At 35.9% G+C, this 26,733-nt stretch overlaps 1 protein-coding gene across 1 annotated transcript in view; it reads left to right on the top strand.

Annotated features, from left to right (window-relative positions):
- The window catches only part of LOC101892058 (transcription factor kayak), a 297,264-nt gene that overhangs the window by 2,734 nt on the left and 267,797 nt on the right, over positions 1 to 26,733 (top strand). The window contains exon 2 of the mRNA XM_059119360.1: positions 11,747 to 12,141. The gene's annotated coding sequence lies outside the window, so the exon portion shown is untranslated. The remainder of the gene's footprint in view (positions 1 to 11,746; positions 12,142 to 26,733) is intronic.

Raw genomic sequence — 26,733 nt, 5'->3', positions numbered from 1 at the left:
CAAATTGCTATGCTAAATGTTGGTGCTCTACATCAAGAAATGTGGGCTGTATCGTGATTTCAACAGACAGACAGATGGACAGCCAGACAGACGGACATCGTTAAATCGACTTAGAATTTTATGCTGATTATGAATATATCTACTTTATGGGGTCTACGACAAATATTTAAGGATGTTACAAACGGAATGACAAAATTAATATACCCTCCTTTCCACGGTGGAGGGTATAATAATATAAAATCCGTTCAAAATTCTGTTAAAATCTTAAAAATACGGAATGTAGCCGTTATATTAGGGTCTATACGACGACGTGGACTTGCATAGGCTAGGCTTTTGTCACAAGCCATTATAGTATTCAAATGCGAAACTGGAAGAAAAATTCTGTGAATAATGTAGCTAAAATCATAAAAATACCGAATATCGGGTGGTGTCGTTATATTGGGGCTATACCAAAATGTGGATCTGCACAGACAATTTTCTGCCTTAGGCTGTAGTACCCATTACGAACTTCAATTACCAAATTTGAAACAATTCCGGTGAATAAAGTTGCACAAATTGAAAAAAATAGCGAGTATCGGGAGGTACCGTCATATGGGGGCTATACGCATACAAACATTTGTGTCATAGGATGTAGCATCCATTACGAACTTCAAACACGAAATTTTAAAATAATGTCGCTTAAATCATGAAAATACCGAGTATCGGGAGATACCGTTATATGAGGCTTATACCAAAACGTGGACCTGCACAGACAATTGTCTGTCATAGTGTGCAGTATCCATTACGAACTTCAAATGCCAAATTTGAAACAATTCCTGTGAATAATTTCGCTAAAATAATCAAAGAACCGAATAGCGGGAGGTAAATATGAATTTTGAAATAATTCCGGTAAATAATGTGTCTAAAATCATGTAAATACCGAATATCGGGAGGTACAAGTTATTGATAAAACAAGTAAAAACAAAGCTATATTATGGACCCCCCCCCCCTATTTAGAAAATTGATTTACAATGAAACACATCCTAATATTTAACAATATGAGATGAAGTGTAAAAATGGAATACCTCTTGGCTCCGCCCCCACAAAAGTTCAACATTCCCAAAAAAATATATATGCAACTCATACTCTCATATAAAGTGGGGACTTAGGCAAATGTGTAATAGACAATATTGGTCCAATACTTTGGTGCAACGGAAATACTAATTACAATTCTTTTTTCATTGAAAAAAAAAAAAAAACACGAAATAAATAACGAAAACACATACTAAAACAAGTAAGCAAAGGCTACAGACGTGCGGGGCCGACCATGTGATACCCTACAATAATACATATGTTAAAGACCCTTTATGTCCAAATCCATTTTGGAAGATTTCGCTTTTGAAAGTATGTCATAGAGCATTGCCCGGATATTACCCTTAGCGTTTTGACCAGGCGCATTTGCCCAATATTTGCGCTCTTCGTCGTGTTGTTAGTTGTTGTGGCTCATTTTACAGACTAGTATAATCCAATGGTCATCCAAAATGCTGGAATTCTTCGCTGTCCTTAACTCACTTCTCTGGCGAAATTTCGTGTCGATTGGTTTCAACTGTGCGATCCTCTCGGCCCGTATTCGTCAAAGAAATCAGCATTTCTCTTGTAAGTTATTTTCTGTAGAATGGAATTGTTGGTTTCACACATCCATTCTACCCGCTGTCCTAAACTCTAATTTCATGCTAGATTTCGTGTCCTTAGGTTTCTATTTGTGACCTTTATAAGGGCTGCAAAATCAAGAACATTCTTAGTTGTTGGTCCATTTTAACCCATAAATATATTGCGGATATCTTTAAAAACAATAGGTCTAGCTCTTCAGAGCCTACCCTTATGAAAATGTTCGTGAAGATCGGACGATAATTGCAATCTGTATAGAATAACCCCAACCTATAAAATGTACACTTCAAATTGAAAAAAATGCATGCGATAAAAAAATATTATGCTAAAAGGGCATTCTGAATTAACAAAATTTGTCAAAATCGGTCCAGCCATTTCTGAGATATAAACATTCTACCTAACATCCCCTTTCTTTGTATTTATACATTGTATATATTTCGCTATATATATCCGATATATTTACTATCGGCATCTATGTAACGGTCAAGATTGACCTGCTCGTCTATTTGTGATTTCGCCATTATTAAAATTTGACTTTTTTTAACACACATGTTATGGTCTATTTCACATACTAAATATTATCCGATGACCATCCATCCATCCAAATTGGAAGACTAGGAATTTATATTATATTCTGCAAACTATGAATCTCTTTTGAATGCTTATTATGGCTTTAGAGCAGTTAAAATTTGAGATCAGATGAAACTAATACAGGGAATGATTTATACCAAATTTGGAGGACGTTTTGCACATGTCGTACCAAATAACATTGCATTGTAATATTGTCATATAGGCTTATATTAAACAACATATATCGGAGCTGTAGATATATGGAAACCTAGTTTCAAAAAATGTAGTATAAATTCGTTAAAGTCCATTCAATTTGGACTTATCTTACACATGTGGTACACAACAAACGTGAAATCGGATAAATATACCTATGGAATCTATATTCAAATATGAACCGCTTTCCCAAAAAAAATTGCTAAGGTATTTCAATGCTGTATCTAATAGCTGGCATCAGCCCCATAAATGTTGTTCTAGAGTAAATTTTACATGTGTGAGGGACTTAAATACAACATCGGACGAAACATACGTATGGGAGCTATATAGGGTTGCCCATATTCGACGGACCCATCTGGCAATGCCATAACTTTTTACAGAGATGTCACATCGCTTAATGACATACCGCGTTTGAAGCGTCAGTCCAAGCAGATTTTTACCATGAACCAATACACGCCACGCGAGCGCTCTGCAATAGTTGAAATTTACATTCAACAGAAGAAGTCAATTGTGAAAACTCAACGTGGTTTTAAAACATTAAAAAATGTGAGAAGTGCGCCTTCTAAGAACACCATTAAGCGTTTATACGAAAAATTTTCGACTGGTAAGGCTCTTTCTAATCCGAAGAGGCCATATAAAAGTCGACCAAGGCGATCGGCCGAGAATATCGGTGCCGTACGAGCCAGTGTTGAGAGGTCCCCAAGAACATCCCAAAAACGCCGTTCTCAGCAGTTGGGCATGGCTCGGTCCACTTTACAACGGAGTATTCCCATTGATTTGCATTTGTTCCCGTACAATATTCAATTGAGGCAAAGAATGATGTCTGTGGACAAGCCTCGTCGATTGGAATGGGCCCAAAGGTCCGTCGAATATGGGCAACCCTTATCTGAACCGATTTTCACCCAATTTGACTAACTTTAGTCAAGGCTGAATTCGGTCGTATGTGCCAATATTCATTTAATTCGGGTTTATATAAACCATTTGGCGGATAAAGATATATATGGAAGCTCTATCCAAATTCCCGAATATCGTTGTTATGGTTTGAATGTTGGGAGCTATAGCTATATCTGAACTGATTAACTAAATTTGGCATACTTCCTTCTAGGCTCAATCTGGTTGCATGTGTCAAATTACTATTGAAAAAAATATTATACATTCGATAAACAATAAAAGACAGATCTGAGCTTTATCTAAATCTGATCAAATTATCATCAACTTCAATGGGGTTAGTCCTTGGGAAAAAAAAACAAAAAAAAAATGATTTATGCAAAATTTCATACCGATTGGGCAATAAATGACGGACGGACGGACTTCCCAACAATAGTGCCTTATATGCACAATGCCAAGATTCTATCTCCAAGGGACTAGAAGTTTGACTTCAAAACCCTATTTATAGTTCGTTGTTTCACTAATTTCCATGCATCTTGCAGCATTTCATCATTTCACATCAGAAATTATTATACCCTCCACCATACCATACCGCCATGGAGGGTATATTAAGTTCGCCATTCCGTGTGTAACTCATCGAAATAATAATTTTAGACCCAACAAAGTAAATATATTCTTGATCAGCGTAAAATTCTAAGACGCTTAAGCCCTGTCCGTCTGTTGTTATCACCCTAGAGTCAAAACTAATTTAGATAGGAAGCTAAAATTTGGCACAGATCTGTCTTTTGTCTGCATGCAGATCAAGTTCGAAGATGGGCTCTATCGGTCCACAACATCGTATAGCCCCCATATAATTGCATCCCCCCATTATTCGGTATTTTTATGATCTTAGCCACATTTTTCAATGGAATTGTCTGAAATTCTACACAAGGAGTTATTTAGGAGTACTTTACCCCCTGAAAGAGAATTGTCTATATAGGTCCATGATATCGTATATCCCCCATATAACGGCATCTTCCGATTTTTTGTATTTTGATGATTTTAGCCACAGTTTTTAATGGAAATGTCTGAAATTCTACACAAGGAGTTCCTTGTGAGTACTTTATACCCTAGAAGAGGATCATGTCATCGTATAGCCCCCATATAACGGTTTTCATTGGAGCGATATTTTACGTTGGATTTTTTTTTTTTTAATTTTTCAAATTTCTTCCGAATTATAGAAGATAGATATAAAAAGTTCGGCCCCGCCGAACTTAGCTATTTTACTTGTTTTCAAACTAAATTTCGGGATATACCCCATTGAATTTAGTACAATTTTGTCACTTTTGTTAGTACCAAACAAGTGAGCAAAGGCTATAGTCTTGCGGAGTCGACCATTTGATACCCTACAACTTGCAGTAAAGTTTCTGCTGATCTGAAACCCTTTTGACCTGAATGAAGACTCCCCTAAGAAACATCCTCATATCTATCAAACAATAACAACAAATGTTGAAGCTAATTGCTCCACTTTTCGAATAATCATCATAGCTCTGAAGCAAAAATTTTCCAAAAAAACAAACAGTAAAGAAAGTCCTAAAGTCGGGCGGGGCTGATTTTATGATACCCTACACCACTTTGCTAATTTAGTTGAGCTCCACTTAATAATTAAAAGTTTTTTATGGGAGAATTCAATCATACACGCTATGATTATAATTATAATTTAAAGTTCAAAGGACTAAATATGCCGATGCATTTGTATCTTTTAAATTCGGACTTTTATTGCCCATTTGGTGCGAAATTAATTTGAAATCGGATAAAAATATATGTGGGAACCATATCCAAATCTGAACCGATCGCGATAAAATTTGGCAAAGATATTTCTGAGCTGTATTTGATATATTTCCCTGAATATCGTTGTTACGGAGTGCATATTACGCCTGTGGGTAACAAATACAATAAATCGGATGAACAATATATATGGGAGCTATAACTATATCTGAACCGATCTTCACCAAATTTGGCATACTACCTTCTAGACTAAATTCGGTCGTATGTGCCAAATTCCATCCCATTTGGACAAATATTAGACGTTTGGTGCACAATAAATGGTAAATCGGACCAAGTTATATATGGGAGCTATATCCAAATCTGAACCGATCTCGATAAAATTTAGCAATGGTATTTCTGAGCTGCATTTGATATATTTTCCCAAATATTGTTGTTACAGAGTGCATATTACGACTGCGGAGGACAAAAATAACAAATCGGATGAACAATATATATGGGAGCTATAGCTATATCTGAACCGATTTCGATCAAATTTGGCATACTTATTTTCAGGCCTAATTTGGTTATATGTGCAAAATTCCATACTATTCGGGCTGATATTACACGTTTGGTGCACAATAAAAGGCAAATCGGACGAAGATGTATATGGGAGCTATATCTAAATTTTTACCGATTATCTCCAATTTCAATAGGGTTCGTCCTTGGGCCAAACAAATGTTGTTTGCAAAATTTCATCTCAATCGGATAATAAATGCGACCTGCATTTTGTTCACAAAAATACATGGACAGACGGACGGACGGACGGACAGACGGACTGACATACACAAATCAACTCAGAAAGTGATTCTATGCAGATCATCAAAAGGAACTATGGGTTTATCTCGTTTCCTTTTGCCTGTTACAAACAAATGCACAAAGACATAATACCCTGACCACCTTGTGGTGTAGGGTATAAAGAAGAATAAGAGATTTTTTACTACGTCGAATACCTAATTATTTCCATCAGAAAGAAATTTTTTTTGTCCATTCCTATTGAACATTTTATCTTTATTTCTTTCATTTAATTCATTTAATACATTTAAGTATTTTAGACCTTTTTGTATAAATGTCCATACACACTTCACCGTTTTGGTACAAATTTACAAAAATAAACTTCTTCTAATTGCCCACCCACTAACCAACCCAATTACAAAATTTGATGATTCTAACACATAGCAATTTCTTCTTCTGGGACTTAATGAGGCAGTTGGTCACTGATTTTATAATGAATCCGATAATAATCTAAGACGATTAACCCCGTTAGCAGAAATAAAACAGTCTTGCTCTAGAGCATACCCATTCAAATTGTCCGTCAAACGACAACTTGAGATTTCCTAAATGACCAACATAGCAGATTTACATAACAATGCTAACTTGATTCCAAATTATGAGGTGCTCGAAGATTATAAATAGTTTTTATCCACTCATGAATTTTAATGACATTGATCTACCACAAAAAATTGCATACAAATCCAAATAATTACAAAGATTTCAAATGCCTGTGAAATTTTCTAATATTTAGATTACTTTTTTTTTTTTTTTTTTTTGAAACACAAGCGTGGTATTTAAAATAGTTTTCAACTAAAACATAAACATTTACATATATTCGAGATGGAATTCAAAAATTTACATAAACAGAGTGTCAACGCCACGAAAATTGCCACATGAATCACTTGTGTTTGGCTGGCTGGCTGGCTGGCTGGCCTACTCGCTGGCTAGCTGAATGGCATCAAATTGGTTCCATTTGTTTTTGTTGTTTATTCCAACACACAAATGTATATATGTATTTACCTATCATCCCACCCCGGCATTTTAGACGACACATGTCAATGCGGATCAAACCAAAACAAAAGAACTATTAAAAAATTGTTACGATTTAACAAATTCGTCTGATCTTTGCTGTTGTTGTTGTTGCTTGGTTTTGAGATGTTTAGCCGCTAAATTAGCATAATTTGAACATTTGTTTTCATTTTATGCCGCGCAAATATTCATCTCGATCGTCAAAAAGAAAAAAAAAAATAGACGACGGCTATGTGGACTTTTTGACGCGATTATCGAAATAAAAATAATAAAAACGCGGTCATAGTTGATCGGTGTTTGCGATGGCTTTCTGGTTGTTGTTATTGTGTGAGGGTATGTTAGATTTGTCATCAAATTTGCAACACTTTTTGAAACATCTATTTTAGATGTTTGAAAGTAAATTTATTTAGGAAATTTTGGTACAAATTTTCTTGAGCACTCGGACAATAATTTTTATACCCTACAACACTATGTGTTGGGGGTATTATAAGTTTGATTGGGCCAAAAATTATGTAACACCTCGAAATATTGATTTCCCACATAGGAAAGTATATATGGATCATCCTATCTCGCCGAGCTGAGTCGATCTAGCTATGTATGTCCGTCCGTCCGTCTGTCCATGTTAATTTGTATTCACTCTACAGGTCGCAATTATGGCCCGATTTTTAAAATGGAGGTCGGGCTAGAGCCAGAATATAACCCTATTTCTTTTGGAGATGATAGCATAATATTTAGGGTTTGAAATGGACCAAAAACTGAAAAAATTCCTGATTTTGCAGTTGCTCTACAGGACGCTCTTTTGGACCTATCGAAGCGGAATTTAGCATGGGGCTAGAGCTGGGCACAACCCTGGCTGGGCACAACCCTTCCAATTTTGGTGGTCATCGGGTAATATTTAGTGGGTGAAATAGACCATAACATTTCTGTTAAATAAACTTCAAATTTTCCATTAAACCGCGAATATTTTTAATGCCGGCGAAATCACAAATAGACGAACAGGTCAATCCTGACCGTTACGTAGATGCCGATGGTAAATATATCGGATATATATAGCGATATATATAAAATACATATATACAAAGAAAGGGGATGTTAGCTAGAACGCTTATATCTCAAGAATGGCTGGTCCGATTTTGGCAATTTTTGTCAATTCAGAATTCCCTATTATTACCAAAGATGTCCGCAATATATTTAGGGGCTTAAATGGACCAAAAATAGAAAAAATTTCCTGATCACATAATTGAAGCCAATCGACACGCCTGAGAAGAGAGTTATGGACAGGGAATAATTCTAGCATTTTGGTTGACCATTGGATTATATTTAACTTTAAAATGGACCACAACAAATAAGAGCACGACGGAGTGCGTAAATATTTGGCGAATGTCTCTGTTCAAAATTCTGAGGGTAATATCTGGGCAGTGCTCCGTGACATAATTTCAAAAGCGAAATATTCCAAAATGGATTTGGACATAAGGGGGCTTCTAACATTGTAGTGTTGTAGGGTATCACATAGCCTTTGCTATAGCCTTTGCTTACTTATTTTTAAATATTTTTTTCAATTCAGAATTCTAGGGCAGATGCTACAGAGGGGCCTAACCTATGTAATAGGGATTGAGAATAATCGACTCCGAGTTATGATCGGGCAAAATTTATTTAGTTACCTCTGATATTTGGCATTTTATTGATGTCAGTCAGACTTTCGATGGGATTGTCTGGAATTCAATATGTAAAGTTCATAATAGGAACCAATGCCTCTGGCAGACAGTTTTCTATAGGCCCACATCTCCGGCCATAATATGGTACTTCCGATATTCTGTTCTTTGATAATTTTAGCCACAATTTTCAATTAAATTATCTGGAATTTGTTATTTGAAGTTCGTAATAGCTAACAATACTTCTGAAAGTCTATATAGGACATCATGTTTTAATATATCCCTCCTGATATTCGGAATTTTTATGAATTTTCAATGAAATTGTCTTATATTTTTATACGCTCCACCATAGTATGGAGGATATATTAAGTTTGTCATTCCGTTTGTAACACCTAGAAATATAAAATATACAGGGTGCGATAAAAAAAATACAACAAATTCAAAGGCCATAATTTTTACATTTTATTGAATAAAAACAATAAATGTCGGAAATAGCATCAAATTTTAGAATAAGACTAGATTTGTTCGAATTGCTCGCCTTTGGCACGAATTATGGCCTTCAAAGGTCCAATGAAACCGTTAGACGCTGCTCGAATGTTGCTGTGCGGTATTTTGGGCCATTACCGATGAAGCGCTTGCCTGAGGTGATCGACACTTTGGTATTTTTTAGTGCCAACCTTACTTTCCAAAATACTCCAGCCACAATAGATTGGTGGATTGGTGTCCGGAGATTTTGGTAGCAATTGTGCGCTGGAAATGAAGCGAGGAACCTCATTTTGTAACCATTCTTGGGTGGCGGGTGCTGAGTCCTGTTGGAATGTCCAAGGTCTGCCGCCAAAATGTTTGCGTGCCCAAGGCTTTAATACACCCTACACGGCATTTATTCTGATGCCACGATCGATTAATACGAGCGGGGAGCGACCATCGGCTGTTATGACGGCCCACATAATCACCATGGCCGGCGCTTCAGTTCTGATGGCCAACCCCTGACCTCTTTGGCAAGTAAACACGATCATTTTCTTTGTTTACAAACTGCTAGACAACGAATGTTTTCACATTGGAGAAACCAAATTCGGCAGTTCACCACTTTTGTCCAAGCGAAGCAACTCCTTAGCTCTTTTGAGTCTATTTTCTTTCCGTTGCGGTGTAAGTTCTTGCACTTTTTGGAATTTCAATGGTTTTACCCCGAGCTCATTTTTCAATATTTACCGAATGGAATATTGTGATATGTTCAGCACACGAGCCATTTTTCGACTACTGCGACGTGGGTTTTGATCAAGTCGCTTCTTTACTTTTGAATCATTGCTGATGTTGCTGTCGAAACACAAAAGATTTATTCCCATTTAAATGCTGGATTGCTGTACCGATAGCCACTTGTGGTTTTCCAGCCAAATAGCCAACTTGAAAAGAATTTTATGATGTTTTTTGGGTATTTAAAATTTTGACCCTTGTGGGATTCAGGGCGATATATTCCACCTTCACACCAGATCTTGTGTTAATAAAAATATAAATATGTGCCGAGTTTGAAGGTAATCGGTTCATAATTTTTCGTTTTACGAGTTTCATGGCCATTGAAAATTTTGAACCGTTATGGGGGAGATACCAGAAGTAGTGGCCCGTTCTATCTAATTGGGATGTTTGAAATTTGAAGGCGATTGGCCTCTTATTTCACATTGTATAAGAGTTATAATTATTCCAAATTTTGACCCTTTGTAACGGTCGCCTGTAATCTAAAATTTTCCTTTCTCATAGGGTAGGTGGAATAAACTTATTGGTATAGGTACCCATATAATTATACCCTCCACCTTGGAAAGGAGGGTATATTAACTTTGTCATTCCGTTTGTAACATCCTTAAATATTCGTCGTAGATCCCATAAAGTATATATATTCATAATCAGCATAAAATTCTAAGTCGATTTAACAATGTCCGTCTGTCCGTATGTCTGTTGAAATCACGATACAGCCCACATTATTTGACGTAGAGCTCCAGAGCAATTTGTATTGTGTCTAGGATGGTTGGTATTGAAAATGAGATATATCGGTCCACGTTCTGGTATAGTCCCCATATAACGGTACCTCCCGATATTCGGTATTTTGATGATTTTTGACACATTTTTTCAATAATTTCTCTGAAAATTGGTAGTTGCAGATTATAATGGGTCCTAGTTCGTGTGGCGAGTCATTGTAATTATAGGTCCACGTTTTGGTATAGCCCCCATATAACGGTACGTCCCGATGTTCGATAATTTGGTGATTTTTGCCACATTTTTTCACGGATTTGTCTGAAAATTGGTATTTGTAGGTCATAATGGGTTCTAGGGTTCCTTTGGCGAAACATTGCATGTGTAGGTCCACGATGTAGGTCCCATATAACGGGACCTCCCGATATTCGGCATTTTAATGGTTTTTGTCACATTTCTTCTAACGTTTCCTTTACCCTAAGGTGTAGGGTATTAAATGTTTGGCCCGGCCGAACTTAATGTTTTTTTACTTGTTTTATTTTCTAACTTTCAAAATTTTTGGGGCCTTAGCCCCATTCCCTACCGATTTCACTGGAATTTCGAGATTTAAATGGAACCTGGATAAAATATTATTGTTATTATTTTCAGAGGTTTTTTTTTTGTCATGGTAGAGGGTAAGATATACTGGCTTTGATGAGAAGACCTTTTTACTTCAAGAAAAAAGGTAGGGTTCTAAAATGACGGCCTTGTTTAGGGTATTTCTGTCGTATTGCTTTTTTTTGGAATGTCAATACTTAGCTATAAAATATTTATTATTGATTTGATTCTATTGTTTTGTTATATCGTTTCTTTTTTCGGGGGATATTGTAGTTTTTGTTTCAAATGAAATTTAAATAAATTATTCTATAGCTTGTTTTCTATTCATCCATACGTATTAGCTGAATTATCTTTATTACCATTAATGCCATAAACGGCTTGACCAACATCTCTGGTGGTGTGAGAAGTTCACATGAGTGTGCGTGTGTTTGTGTGCATATCATTTTTTTTTAAATCTCCACAAAAATAACTGAAACACAAAATCAACCAATCAAAAATGGATCTAACCAATATTGAATATTTTCTTCGGATTAAAACTCGAAATAATATATTAATGAATAATTTGTTGTGTTTTTTTTTTTTTTTTTTTAATTTCTCCACCACACATTAAGAGTAACCAAAAGATTATCAGCTTTTGTGATCAAAATATGAATATTATTATTTGAAATCGTTGAATATATGAATTGATTTGAAAGAATGAATACACCTTTAATAAAGTGTTAAAAATCTGGTCATTTAAGCAACCAACCGAAGAGCGAAAAAAAAAAACAAGTGAAACACATAAAAGTCAAATCATCGGAAAATCAACAAAATATCAACCAAAAAAAGAAACAACAACAACAAATATGTGAATACCAGTTTTGTGTTAAAACAGAAACATAAAGAAACCAACAACAAATACATGAAAAATAATTTCTTCAAATGCTCAACATTGGAAGCTGTTGCGCCAACTAAAGGATTTATTTATGTGGATATATTTCATTTTATTAAACGGTCGAAAAATTATGTAAGTATGTCAGTAAAATAAACGAAAATATAATATTAAACAGAGAGATATATGATTATAGTGAAAAAAAAAAAAAATCTAGATAATATGCATACTAAAATCGCCAATTAGCTGATAAGGTGAATTTTTTTTGGAGATAAATAGAAATATATTTTTTTAATTTTATTAGCAAAGGACGTATTGGTAGTGAGTAGGGGCCGACTATGTGATACCCTACAACACTACAATATGTCTGAAGCCCCTTAATGTCCGAATCCATTTTGGAAGGTTTCGCTTTTGAAATTATGTTACGGAGTACGGCCCAGATATTACCCTTAGCATTTTGATCAGGGACATTTGCCCAATATTTACGCACTCCGTCGTGCTGCTAGTTGATTTTGGTACATTTTACAGCTAAATATAATCCAATGGTCATCCAAAATGCTAGAATTCTTCCCTGTCCTTTACGCTCTTCTCAGGCGTGTCGAATGGCTTCAATTGTGTGATGAGGAATTTTTTCCGTTTTTGTTCCACTTCAACCCCTAAATATATTGCGGACATCTTTGAAAACAATAGGCCTAACCTTTCTGTGCCTAACCCTACCCTTTTTCGTGAGCATCGGACGATAATTGCAATCTGTATATAATATCCCAAACCTGTGTTGTAAGGTGGAAAAATATTACAAAATGTAAACCTTAATATTATAAGTCAAACTGAAAAAATCCCTGGCGATAAAATAAATGAAAAAATAACAAAATGTCACAAAATACTACAAAATCTATATTAACATCATTATTAGCACTTTTTATGCGATTTTTTTAGATTTTATACTTTTATGTCAAGAGGGCATTCTGCATTGACAAAATTTGTCAAAATCGTTCCAGCCATTCTGGAGATATAAGCATTCTAACTAACATCCCCTTCCTTTGCATATACATATTGTATATATTTCGCTATATATAACAGAAATATTTACTATCGGCATCTACGTAACGGTCAGAACTGACCTGTTCGTCTATTTCCGATTTCACCGAGATTAAAAATATTCGCGGTTTAATGGAAAATTTGACTTTTATTTAACACAAATTTTGTGGCCTATTTAACCCACTAAATATCGCCCGATGACCATCAAAATTGGAAGGCTTCTGTCCAGCCCAAAGCTCTAGCCCCATGCTAACTTCCGCTTTGATTAGTCTGTAATAGCGACCTGTAGAGCAACTGCAAAATTAGGAATTTTTTCAGTTTTTGGTCAATTTCAACCCCTAAATATCATGCAATCATCTCCAAAAGAAATATGGTTCTATTCTGGCTCTACCCCCAAATCCATTCGTAATTTCGTGAAGATCGGGCCATAATTGCGATCTGTAAAGTGATTACAAATTAACATGGACGGACGGACGGACATACATAGCTAGATCGACTCAGCTCGGCGAGATAGGAAGATCCATATATACTTTCCTATGTGGGAAACCAATATTTCGTGGTGTGACATAATTTTTGGGCCAATCAAACTTATAATGCCCCCAACACATAGTGTTGTAGGGTATAAAAAGCAGTAAGTTCGGCCGGGCCGTACTTCAAATACCCTCCACCATTTGTAACGAATTTTGAAATTTTCATAAAATAAAATCCGTTAAAAGTTCTGTTAAAATCTTAAAAATACATTGGGTTCTATACGACGTGGACCTACATAAGCATTGTTTGTCATAAGCCATTACCATATTCAAATTCGAAACGTGAAATAAACGGCGAATAATGTAGCTAAAATCATCAAAATACCGTATTTAGGGAGGTACCGTTCTATCGGAGCAATACGAAGACCTGGACCTGCATAAATAATTCTCTGTCACAGGCTGTAGCATCCATTATGAACTTCAAATACGACATATCAAACAATTTCGGTGAGTATTGTACCTAAAATCGTCAAAACAAAAAAAAAAAAAAACAGAATATAGGGAGGTACTGATATATGGGGCCTATACGAAGACCTGGAAGACCATTACAAACTTTAAATACGTAATTTGAAACTACTCCGGCGAATAATGACGCTAAAATCATCAAAATTCCAAATATGGGGAAGTACCGCTATATGGGGGGTACAATAAGACATGGAGTTGCACAGATAATTTTTTGTCACCGGCTGTTGTATTCATTACGAACTTCAAATACCAAATTTGAAACAATTACGGTGAATAATGTCGCTAAAATTATCAAAATACCAAATATAGGGAGGTACCGTTATATAGGGGCTATACGAACATATGGACCTGCACAGACAAATTTCTGTCTTGGGCTGTAGTATCCATTTCGAACTTCAAATATCAAATTTGAAAAAATTCCGGTGAATAATGTTGCTAAAATCATGAAACTACCGAATATCGGGAGGTTCCGTTATATGGGTGCTATACCAAAACGTTAGGTTCTCGTTCGTGGCCCATTTTCAAGACATACTTCATAGACATAGATTATGCTGATCAAGAATATTTATACTTTGTGGGGTCTAAAATGTATATTTCGAGGTGTTACAAACGGAATGACAAACTTAATTTACCCTCCATACTATGGCATATTAGAATAAGTTAATATTTGTTCGAATTAGTCACATTTGGCGCGAATTATGGCCTCCAAACGATTAATGAAGCCGTCACACGCTGTCCGAATGTTGTTCTGCGTACAGTATTTTTGCCCATTCCCGGCGAAGCGCTTGCTTGAGGTGATCGACACTTTGGTAATTTTTAGTGCCAACCTTGCATTCCACATATCCGAAGATTTTGGTGGAAATGAAGCGAGCAACCTCATTTTGGGTAGCGCGTGCTGAGCGCAATGGTGCTGAGTCCTGTTGGAATGTCCAAGGTCTGCGGCCAAAATATTTGCGTGTCCAAGGCTTTAGTACCCCCTCCAGAATATTTTCGCGATAATATTCGGCATTTATTCTGATGCCACAGTCGATTAATACGAGCGGAGAGCGACCATCGGCTGTTATGGCGCCCCACACCATCGCTATGGCCGGCGCTTGAGTTCTGGTTGTCAACCGAAGGTGCACATTTTCAGCTGACCTCTTTGGTAAGTAAACACGATCATTTTGTTTGTTTACAAACTGCTGGAGAACGAATGTTGTCTCATCGGAGAAAACCAAATTCGGCAGTTTACCACTTTCAACTAAGCGAAGCAACTCTTTAGCTTTTTTGAGTCTATTTTAATTTCGGTTGCGGTATAAGTTCTTGCACTTTTTGGAATTTCAATGGCTTTACCCCGAGCTCATTTTTCAATATTTGCCGAATGGAATATTGCGATATGTTCAGCTCACGAAGCATTTTTCGGTCACTGCGACGCGGGTTTCGATAAAGTAGCTTCTTTACTTTTCGAACCATTAATTATTACCCAAGTGTTTAGATAAAAAATGTCTTAGCACCCTGCACCCAAATTATGACTCAATCGAAAATATCATTATCATGCATTGCAATGTCCCCCCATTTTCAGCATATATTCGCATTCATTCGATTTTCATTGCTAAATTCAATAATTGTTTATAACTTTTGATTGAAGCCTTTATTTTTCTGCTCTAATTAATTGAACAATTAAGAGTTACTGTTTGCGTATCGGTGTATGTGTGTGTGTGTGTTGCCTATTTGTCGAGATATTTGAGTGATTGTGTCGTGCCATTCAGTCGCCGACTACTGTTCATTGCGGCACTTAACTCGCTCAACGTAATGGCATTGCCGCGAATTGCCGCAAAGCAATTTGTTTGTAAATAGCGATGCAACAAGAACTAGAAGCGATTCCGAAAAATAGAATAGAATTAAAAAAAAAATGGAAGTCGCGTAGAGAAAAAAGGCGGCAAAAAACAAATAAGTTTTTGCGCTGCTTGAAAAAAAATATTGCAGATAAAAATTGTGTTGTGACTTAGTTTGTTTTTGATAGTTTAAAGGCTTCAGTTTGAAGTGAGAGTACTATACGAACATAATATGTGTCATGCTTATGCTACATGGTACTATTTTCGGAAAAGTTGTATGTTTCCACAGTAAGGACCCCAACAGAACTTAACACCAGTTTGCCTTGTACAAATAAATATTATAATCGGTTCTAAGGCTTAATTACGCTGGACAAAAAAAAAAAAGTTTAAACCCTAGCAACAAACTGTGATCTCAATATCAAATTTCAAAATCTCAGCTATATCTCAATACCAAATTTGGTAACATTCAGTGCGCATATCCAAAACAATCTCTATATCTCCATACTGATCCTAAATTAGTATAATTTAATACTTTTCGAACCATTATAGAACGCGAAACAACTACCAGATCTCAACGCAAGATACCAAAAAAACCTCAATAACAAATTCGGGGATTTCAGCTCTCTCTCTCCCCCTCTCTCTCTCTCTCTCTCTCTCTCTTCATCCAATACCAAATTTAGTATCATTATGTACAAATATAGGATGCAATTCCAAGCCACCGCCAAATCTTTAACACAGATACCATCAGTAATCTAAATATCAAATTTCAGGATTGCAGGTCTATTGCTTCACCCAATACCAAATTTAGTTCCATTTAGCACTTTTCGCACAATTATAGTACAACTTTCTAAAACAACCTCCATATCTCAATTCCAGATACCAAGAGAGACCTCAATATCAAATATGAGGATTCCAGCACTATCACTTCCTAATTTAATACCATTTTGCAAGCGGAGCCCTCAATATTAAATTTGAGAATCCAAGCTCTATCCCTTCGCCCAATATCAAATTTAGTACTATTTAGTACATTTCATACAACTAAAGAACATATTTCCAATCTATCGCCTAATCACAAACAAAGATACCATCAGTAATCGTAATTATAAATTTCAGGATTTCAGCTCTATTCCATTGTCCAAAACTAAGTTTAGAACTACAGGGTGAGATGAAAAAAACTGCAATCAACTTCAGACTGCTGTCATTTCCAAGCCATTTGTCCGACGGCTGTTAAAATTATCCCAGTGACAGCTCATTATATTGTTTACAAGCGTACAAAAGCATTTTGGTGAGAATTTTCCAGAAAAAAAGTTATTCGTGATGGAATTCAAGCGTGATATTGTGACTTCTTTATATTTGGCTGGAAAACCACAAGTGGCTATCGTTAGAGCATTCCAGTATTTTAATGTGTCTCATACCATCGCTCGTTGCCGTGATACTGGTAGCGTAGCCCGATGTCAAGGAAGTGGACGGAAGAAAACAGCAACATCAGTAGAAATGGTTCGAAAACTAAAGATGCGACTTGATCGAAAAACACGTGGCAGTGCAAGTGCAAGAACTTACACCACAACAGAAAGAAAATAGACTAGAAAAAAGAACTAATGAGTCGCTTCCCTTGGCCGAAAGTGGTGAACTGCCGAATTTGGTTTTCTCCGATGAGAAATGTGAATATTTAAGGAGTTATGGCCATTTCAAAGTATGCTGTTTTTCCTCCTTCTAAAAGTGATCACAAATTATAGCTAAAAACCCCGAAATGTCAATATTTAAGGAGTTATGGCCATTTTAAAGTATGCTATTTTTCCTCCTTCAAAAAGTGATCTTTCAAACAGTGATCACATATTTCGGGGTTTACACAATCCAATAGAAATCTTATTAATGATTTCAGTCCTATCGGTTCGCCAAAAATAAACAGTAAAGAAAGTCTTAAAGTCGGGCTGGGCCGACTTTATGATACACCACTTTGCTAATTTAGTAGAGCTCCACATAACAATTAAGTTTTTATGGGAGAGTTCAATCATACACGCTACGATTATAATTATAATTTAAAGTTTAAAAGACTCAAAATGTCGAAGCATTTGTATCTTTTAAATTCGGACTTGTATTGCCCATTTGGTGCACAATTGATTTGAAATCGGATAAAGATATATATGGGAGCTATATCGAAATCGGAACCGGTCTCGATGAAATTTGGCAATGATATTTCTGAGCGGTATTTGATATATTACCCTAAATATCGTTGTTACGGAGTGCATATTACGGCTGTGGGTAACAAATATAACAAATCGGATGAACATTATATGGGAGCTATAGCTATATCTGAACCGATCTTCACCAAATTTGACGTACTAGCTTCTAGACTCAATTCGGTCGTAAGTGCCAAATTTCATCCCATTTGGACAAATATTAGACGTTTGGAGCACAATAAAAGGTAAATCGGACGAAGTTATATATGGGAGTTATATCCAAATCTGAACCGATCTCGATAAAATTTAAAAAAGGTATTTCTGAGCTGTATTTGCTATATTTCCCCAAATATTGTTGTTACAGAATGCATATTACGGCTGCGGAGGACAAAAATAACAAATCGGATGAACAATATATATGGGAGCTATAGCTATATCTGAACCAATTTCGATCAAATTTGGCATACTTATTTTCAGGCTTAATTTGATTGTATGTGCAAAATTTCATACTATTCCGACTGATATTACACGTTTGGTGCACAAAAAAGGCAAATCGGACGAAGATATATATGGGAGCTATATCTAAATTTTTACCGATTATCTCCAATTTCAATAGGGTTCGTCCTTGGGCCAAACAAATGATATGTGCAAAATTTCATCTGGATAGGGCAATAAATGCGAACTGTATTTTGTTTACAAAAATATATGGACAGACAGACGGACGGACGGACATGCATAAATCGACTCAGAATGTAATTCTATGCAGATCATCAAAAGGAACCATGGGTCTATGTTGTTTCCTTTTGCCTGTTACAAACAAATGCACAAAGACATAATACCCTTACCACCTTGTGGTGTAGGGTATAAAAAAACACATTTACCAATTTTATTACCATTAAGTACGATTTTCAAAGCTTCCGACATTTTAGTACATATAAATACATATTTTCTAAATTACCTTCATATCTGAATCCGACACTCGGACAGTAATCTTATTTTCAAACTACAGGATACCAGCTCTATCGATCACCCATAACCAACAGTACTAAATTTAGTACCATTTAATGTAAGCATAAGCACAAATGTTCATACCTACCTACATCATACAATCAAATAACATTTTATTTCCAAATTTCAAATTTCCAACTCTACCGGTTCTGCCAAAATTTAGTTTGTACCAAAGTATCTTTTAGTACACATAAGTACGAATTTCCAAAATTACCTACATACCTCAGTCCTACAATGCAATAGTAATCTTGTTTCGAAATTTTGGCATTCCAGCTCTATCGGTGCACCCAAATCGCAATTGTACCAAATTTAATACCTTTTATTCACATAAGTGCAAATTAAAACAAGTAAAAAATATTAAGTTCGGCCGGGCCAAATTTTTAATACCCTCCACCTTAGGGTAAAGGAAACATTAGAAGAAATGTGGCAAAAACCATTAAAATGCCGAATATCGGGAGGTACCGTTATATGGGGGCTATACCAAATAGTGGACCTACATATGCAATGTTTCGCCAAAGGACCTAGAACCCATTATGACCTACAAATACCAATTTTCAGAGAAATTCGTGAAAAAATGTGTCAAAAATCATCAAAATACCGAATATTGGGAGGTACCGTTATAAGGGGGCCATACCAAATTGTGGACCTATAATTACAAAGACTCGCCACACGAACTGGGACCCATTATGATCTACAACTACCAATTTTCAGAGAAATTCGTGAAAAAATGTGTCAAAAATCATCAAAATACCGAATATCGGGAGGTACCGTTATATGGGGGCTATACCAAATCGTGGACCTACACATGTCATTTTTTGCCACACGCACAGGGACCCATTATGACCTACAAATACCAATTTTCAAACAAATCTGTGAAAAAATGTGGCATAAATCATCAAAATACCGAATATCGGGAGGTACCGTTATATGGGGACTATACCAGAACGTAGACCGATATATCTCATTTTCAATACGAACCATCCTAGACACAATACAAATTGCTCTGTTAAATTTTGGAGCTCTACGTCAAATAATGTGGGCTGTATCGTGATTTCAACAGACAGACAGACGGACATTGTTAAATCGACTTAGAATTTTATGCTGATTATGGATATATATACATTATGGGGTCTAAGACGAATATTTAAGGATGTTACAAACGGAATGACAAAGTTAATATACCCTCCTTTCCAAGGTGGAGGGTATAAAAATTACGTTTATATCTCAATCCTACACTCCAACAGTACTGTTAATTTCAAATTTCAGGTTTCCAGCTCCATTCGTAACTCCAGATTCAAATTGCACCAAATTTTGGTACCGTTTTGTACTTTTCGTACGCATAAGTCCACATATCCGAAAAATTAAATTAAATCGTGTCAAATGAATATAATCAATAAACAAATCTTTTTGTTTTGTTTTCTGCAACAAATTAACTTCAATCAATGCATCAAATAGTCAGATGGTATGAATCGAACATAATTGTTTCCACACATCAAAGCATTCCTCTCCGAAGAGAGAGAGAGAGAAATTATTGGCGATATTATTGACTAAGAGTATGTTTGTATGTAGACACAAACATTTCGCGCACTGGGTCAATTCTGATTGCAGTAGTTGCTGATTTTGTTGTTGTTGTTGTTGAATTTCCAACAATTCCAATGAATACTGTGTCAAAAACCCAAACGTCATGGTGATAGTTGAGTGCGCGAATAATGACTACAACGTCATGAGCAAACAATTCCACCAACTGTCTGTCTGTCTGTCTGTGTGTCTCTCTGCCGGCATTATTATCATCATCGGCTACTGTCTGAAAATGTTATTTTGTATTTACATTCAATCGTTTTCCTTATGTTTGCTTTGTGCAATTTTCTCATCTGCTGTTTGGTGACTTTCGCAGCCTAGAATTGTAGTTCATTTGTGGAGGGGGTTTTGTTTTTCAAGGGGGGCATTACTATGCCGCCCTGAAATATAATCGATTCAATGAATTTATTTGATTGTTTTCTTATTTGCTCCCTTTAATTTTTTGTAATCGCCAAGTGTGCTTCAAACATTCTGCATATGTATGAGGGAGGGAAAATTAACTACAATTACTTTTATTGTTAAAAGCTTTGTTTTTCATAAGCAATACCCCATTATAAACCTCGAATTCCGTTGCCGCTCTTCATAGAGTATGGGGTATAACAGTTATGGTTACTCGTTGAGGAAACATATTTTTGAAATATTATCATTATTTTTTGATTTTTCTAAACAATATTCAAGAAAAGTATCCACATTTTTTTAAATAATTATTTTAAGGATTATCCAGATATGGCAGAAGAAAATTCGTGGATATCTATGTATGTAAACGATTAGGGATGTAACTGTCAGTCAGTCACTGTCTGAGAATCAACGTCCAGAAGAAGCGGCTGAAGCTAACGGAATAAGAAAAGTACTTAAATTAAAAACAAGTACAAATGCTGTATGTTCGGCCGGGCCGAACTTTTAATACCCTCCACCATTTGGTACAAATATGGCAATTTCCAAAAAAAAAAAAAAAAAAAAAAAAAAATAAAATCCGTTAAAAATTCTGTTCAAATTTTAAAATACAGAATGACTATACGACGACGTGGACCTGCATAGGCTACTTTTGTCATAAGTTATTACAATATTTAAATGCGAAACTTGAAGAAAAATCAGTTTATAATGTAGCTAAAATCATCAAAATACCGAATATAGGGGGTACCGTTAAATGGAGGCTATACGAAGACGTGGACCTGCACAGACAATTTTCTGGCATGGGCTGAAGTATCCATTACGAACTTCACATGCGAAATTTGAAACAATCCCGGTAAATAATGTCGCTAAAATCATCAAAATACCGAATATCGGGGGGTACGGTATATGGGGGCTATATGAAGACGTGGACCTACATGACCCATTTTCTGTTTTATGCTGCAGTATCTATTACGAACTTCAAATGCCAAATTTGAAACGATTCCGGTAAATAATGTCGCTAAAATCATCAAAATACCGAATATCGGGGGTATGGTATATGGGGACTGTATGAAAACGTGGACCTACTTCGCCCATTTTCTGTTTTATGATGCAGTATCTATTACGAACGTCAAATGCCAAATTTGAAACGATTCCGTAAATAATGTCGCCAAAATCATCAAAATTCCGAATATCGGTGGGTATGGTATATGGGGGCTATACGAAGACGTGGACCTAAACAGATTATTTTTTGTCTTAGGCTGCAGTATCCATTACGAACTTCAAATGCCAAATTTGAAACAATTCCGGGGAATAATGTCGCTAAAATCATCAAAGTACCGAATATCGGGAGGTACCATTATATGGGGGCTATATGATAACTTGGACCTACATGGCCCATTTATGAACTTAACCTGCCTACTGGTAAAATATACATGTGTGCAAAATTTTAGCCTTCTATCTCAATTTGTTCGAAAGATAGCGTGATTACAACAGACAGACGAACAGACAGACGGACATAGCTAAATCGTCTTAAAATTTTACGCTGATGAAGAATATATATGCTTAGTTGGGTCTGACATGAGTATTTCGAGGAGTTACAAACGGAATGACAAAATTAATATAGCCTCCATAGTATGGTGGAGAGTATAATAAACAAGTAAGCAAAGGGTATATACGTGCGGGGCCGACCATGTGACACCCAACAACACTACAATATATTAGTAGCCCCCTTATTCCAAATCCATTTTGGAAGATTTCGCTTTTGAAATTATGTCACGGATCACGGAGCCCAGTATTACCCTTAACATTTTGACCAGGGACATTTGCCCAATATTTATGCACTCCGTCGTGCTGTTAGTTGTTGTGGTCCATTTTACAGCTAAATATAATCCAATGGTCTTCCGAAATACTAGAAATCTATCCTGTCTTTAACTTTCTTCTCAGGCGTGTCGTTTGGCTTCAATTGGGTGATCAGGAAATTTTTTCTGTTTTTGGTTTATTTGAACGCCTAAATATTTTGCGATCATCTCCACAAGTAAGAGGCCCCTCTGTATCTTCAAATTTAGACTTATGTATATGATTTGCTTGTCTACGATATTTGGCTATATTCGTCAATGAAATCACAAGCTCGCCATTTATGTATTTTGGATATCGCTGTAAGTTTCTATTTGTGACCTTTATAACGGCTGCAAAATCAAATTTTAAGACTCCTGCCCAGCACTAAGCTCTAGCCCCATGCTCCCTTTCGTGTCGATTGGTCTATAATTGCGATCTGTAGAGTAACTTCAAAATCAGGAAATTTTTCAGTTTTTGGTCCATTTCAACCCCCAAATATTATGCGATCATGGTTTTGATCTACGTCGGCGAATTGAATATTGTCGATTTTTTTGGCCATTTCAGACCATTTAGTTCTGGCCAAAGTTCGTATAATTTTGTTAATGGCATAAGTTCTTGTTGTTCCGTTTTTTCATATATTAAAAAATTATTATTTTCTTGTCAATTCATGTTAAACGAGGCCAAAAGCAATCATGGTTGATATTAACGAGGAGGATGAGGAGAAGAGGGCAAGGAGAGCCGGGCCTTTGTTTTTCTACAATAAACAAATTAACGAAATTTCTCACGCTTTATCGCTTTAAAAAGCAATTAAGTATTTAGAGTTCATAAATGTCAGTAAATTGTTTCTTGTTATGGTACGTAGCCGACATCGTCATCGTCGACGTCGTTTTTGTTGCTATTTTTGTTTTTGTCTTTCGATTTTTTTACTGTCTTTTTGCTTATACGGATTTCGTTTTAGTCGGATTGCCTTGCCTTCTCTTGTTAATGGGATTTCAAAGTGCAAAAAGTAAAGCAACAACAAGAAAACAAAAATAACAAGAAACAACAAAAAATGATATGAAATGCCAACAACAACAACAAAAATGCAAAAAAAGGCAAATTACAAAAAAAAAAAAATGAAACATACGCTGTTAATACCGACACTTCACAACAAGCTCGCACACACACACACACCATCACTCACATGCGACTACATCTTCCATCACAAAACCTTTCTTTTTCCTCCACAACAACAATAACAACGGCAGCAAAAATTTACTTGTTATTAATGCTGAAACAAGCCCGTCGGCATTTTTAAATGTTTACCATACCAAGAGCCACATATGTATATGCATACAAACATACATACATATATATCGTTCACACTGACTCACACACGCCTTCATTCCACAACATGTCACAATTGAAACGACCAGACCAGACCGGACAGACAGACAGACACTGGAGGAGATCTACTTAAATCCCAAGCAAAAATAAAATAAATGATGTGTTATCACAGCATAATTAACACTTTATCATGGCAGCCTATATCACAGAAACACTCACACACATATCGCAAGAAAACCCGAGTCTAGCAGAGAGCGTGTGTAGCGATGTGGCGGCTTGTCCCAATATGCGAGATTCCGGAAATAATTTACAAAAACCATTAATGTAATGAATGTGGGTTAAGTAGTCAACGTTTTTTAAGGAAAGAAAACAAGGACAGGAATTGTAACGGACCAATTTTGAACCTTTAATTGCACAAGTCAACAACATTCAATTTTTTCAATAATTTCGGGAAAAATCCAGCAGATAATGGAAGTTGAGTTAAAAACAAGTTAAAAAGCAGTAAGTTCGGCCGGGCCGAACTTTGAATACCCTCCACCATTTGGAACGAATTTAGAAATTTAAAAAAATATAATCCTTAAAAAATTCTGTTAAATTTTAAAAATACCGAATATTGCCGATATATTGGGATCTATACGACGTGGACCTACATAGGCATTGTTTGCCATTAGCCATTACCATATTCAAATTCGAAACTTGAAATAATGTGACTAAAATCGTCAAAATATCGTATATAGAGAGGTACAATTATATCGGAGCTGTGCGAAGACCTGGGCCAGCATAGACAATTTTCTGTCACAGGCTATAGCATCCATTACTAACGTCAAATACGATATCTCAAACAATTTCAGTAGGCTGTAGTATCCATTTCGAACTTCAAATACCAAAGTTGAAACAATTCCGGTGAATAATGTCGCTAAAATCATCAAAATACCGAATATCGGGAGGTACCGTTATATGGGGGCTATATGTAAACGTGGACCTACATGGCCCATTTACTTAACTTAACCTGCCTACTGGAAAAATAAACAGGTGTGCAAAATTTTAGGCTTCTATCTCAATTCGTTCGAAAGATAGCGTGATTACAACAGACAGATGGACAGACAGACGGACATGGCTTAATCGACTTAGAATTTTACGCTGATATATATATTCTTATATACTTTGTTGGGTCTGACATGAGTATTTCGAGGAGTTACAAACGGAGTGACAATGTTAATAGTATGGTGGAGGGTATACAAATAAGACACTTGTATCGTCGTTTTGAAAGTTTACATCAATAGGTAATGGGTATACTGTGGCCAAGCTCCACCCTCTTCAACAATTTTAGGGCATTTAAGATATATAGAGTCTTTGGGAATATTACTGATATAACTACGATGAATATCTTGGTAGAACATTTTAACCCTCAAACGAGTCAACAAAGGGGCCTTTTTTTAAATAAGTTTAAACAGGATTGTAGCAACTGAAAATATTTCACAAAATTATTTGTATTAAAATTCTACTATAGGTCCCAGAAGACGTCAAGAGTGTAAATCTTATACAAAATAGCATTCACTTTCGTAAATAAAAAACGCTGCGAGTTCATATATATTAAAAACACATTCTACGGTTAAAACCATACTTTCAGGAGAGTTTGTACAAACATCTCCACCAAAGCATCATTTTTGAAGTATAACGTCAAAGACAAAAATATTCTTCATCAAATTTTAATATAGATCATCGAAAAAAAGAAATCTCTATTTTCACTGCATATAAAAAAAATAATAAAAAAAAAACCAAAAAAAAAAATGTTTCCCAATTTTTTGATACATTTTCATCGAACTTTTTTCAAGTTGACATCTGGAAGTTATATAAAATTTCGTTTTATGCGAAAGGTGTTAAAAGAGGAACTAATCTATACAAAATTTTACATGGTCTGTTCCTGAACTGCAAGAATGTAAAAATGTTTACTACGATAACCGGTTTTTCCTTTATGATATCGTAAAAATTAAAAAAAGTACAGATTGAGAAAAAAAAAAAAAAAACTGCAACAAAGTCAAACGCCATAATTTTTACATTTTTTTTAAATTTTATTGAATGAAAGCAAAAAATGTCGGATATAACATCAAATTTTAGAATAAGTTTAGATTTGTTCGAATTTTTCACCTTTGGCACGAACTGTGGTCTTAAAACGGCCAATAAAAACGTCACACGCTGCCCGAATGTTGCTATGCGGTATTTTGGTCCATTCCCGGTGAAGCGCTTGCTTGAGGTGATCGACACTTTGGTAATTTTTAGTACCAACCTTGCTTTCCAAAATACCCCAACGGATTGGTATCCGGAGATTTTGGTGGCCATTGTGCGCTGAAAATGAAGGGAAGAACCTCATTTTGTAACCATTCTTCGGTGGCGCGTGCTGAGTGCGATGGTGCTGAGTCCTGTTGGAATGTCCAGGGTCTGCGGCCAAAATGTTTGCGTGCCCAAGGCTTTAATACAACCTCCATATTTTCGCGACAGTTATGGCGGCTCACAGCCGCTGTTATGGCCGGCCAACCGAAGGTACACACTTTCAGCTGA

This window comes from Musca domestica, unplaced genomic scaffold (genome assembly GCF_030504385.1).
Source record: "Musca domestica strain aabys unplaced genomic scaffold, Musca_domestica.polishedcontigs.V.1.1 143, whole genome shotgun sequence".
NCBI classification, from domain to species: Eukaryota; Metazoa; Arthropoda; class Insecta; order Diptera; family Muscidae; genus Musca; species Musca domestica.
This window is presented reverse-complemented; position numbering and strand designations above follow the sequence as displayed.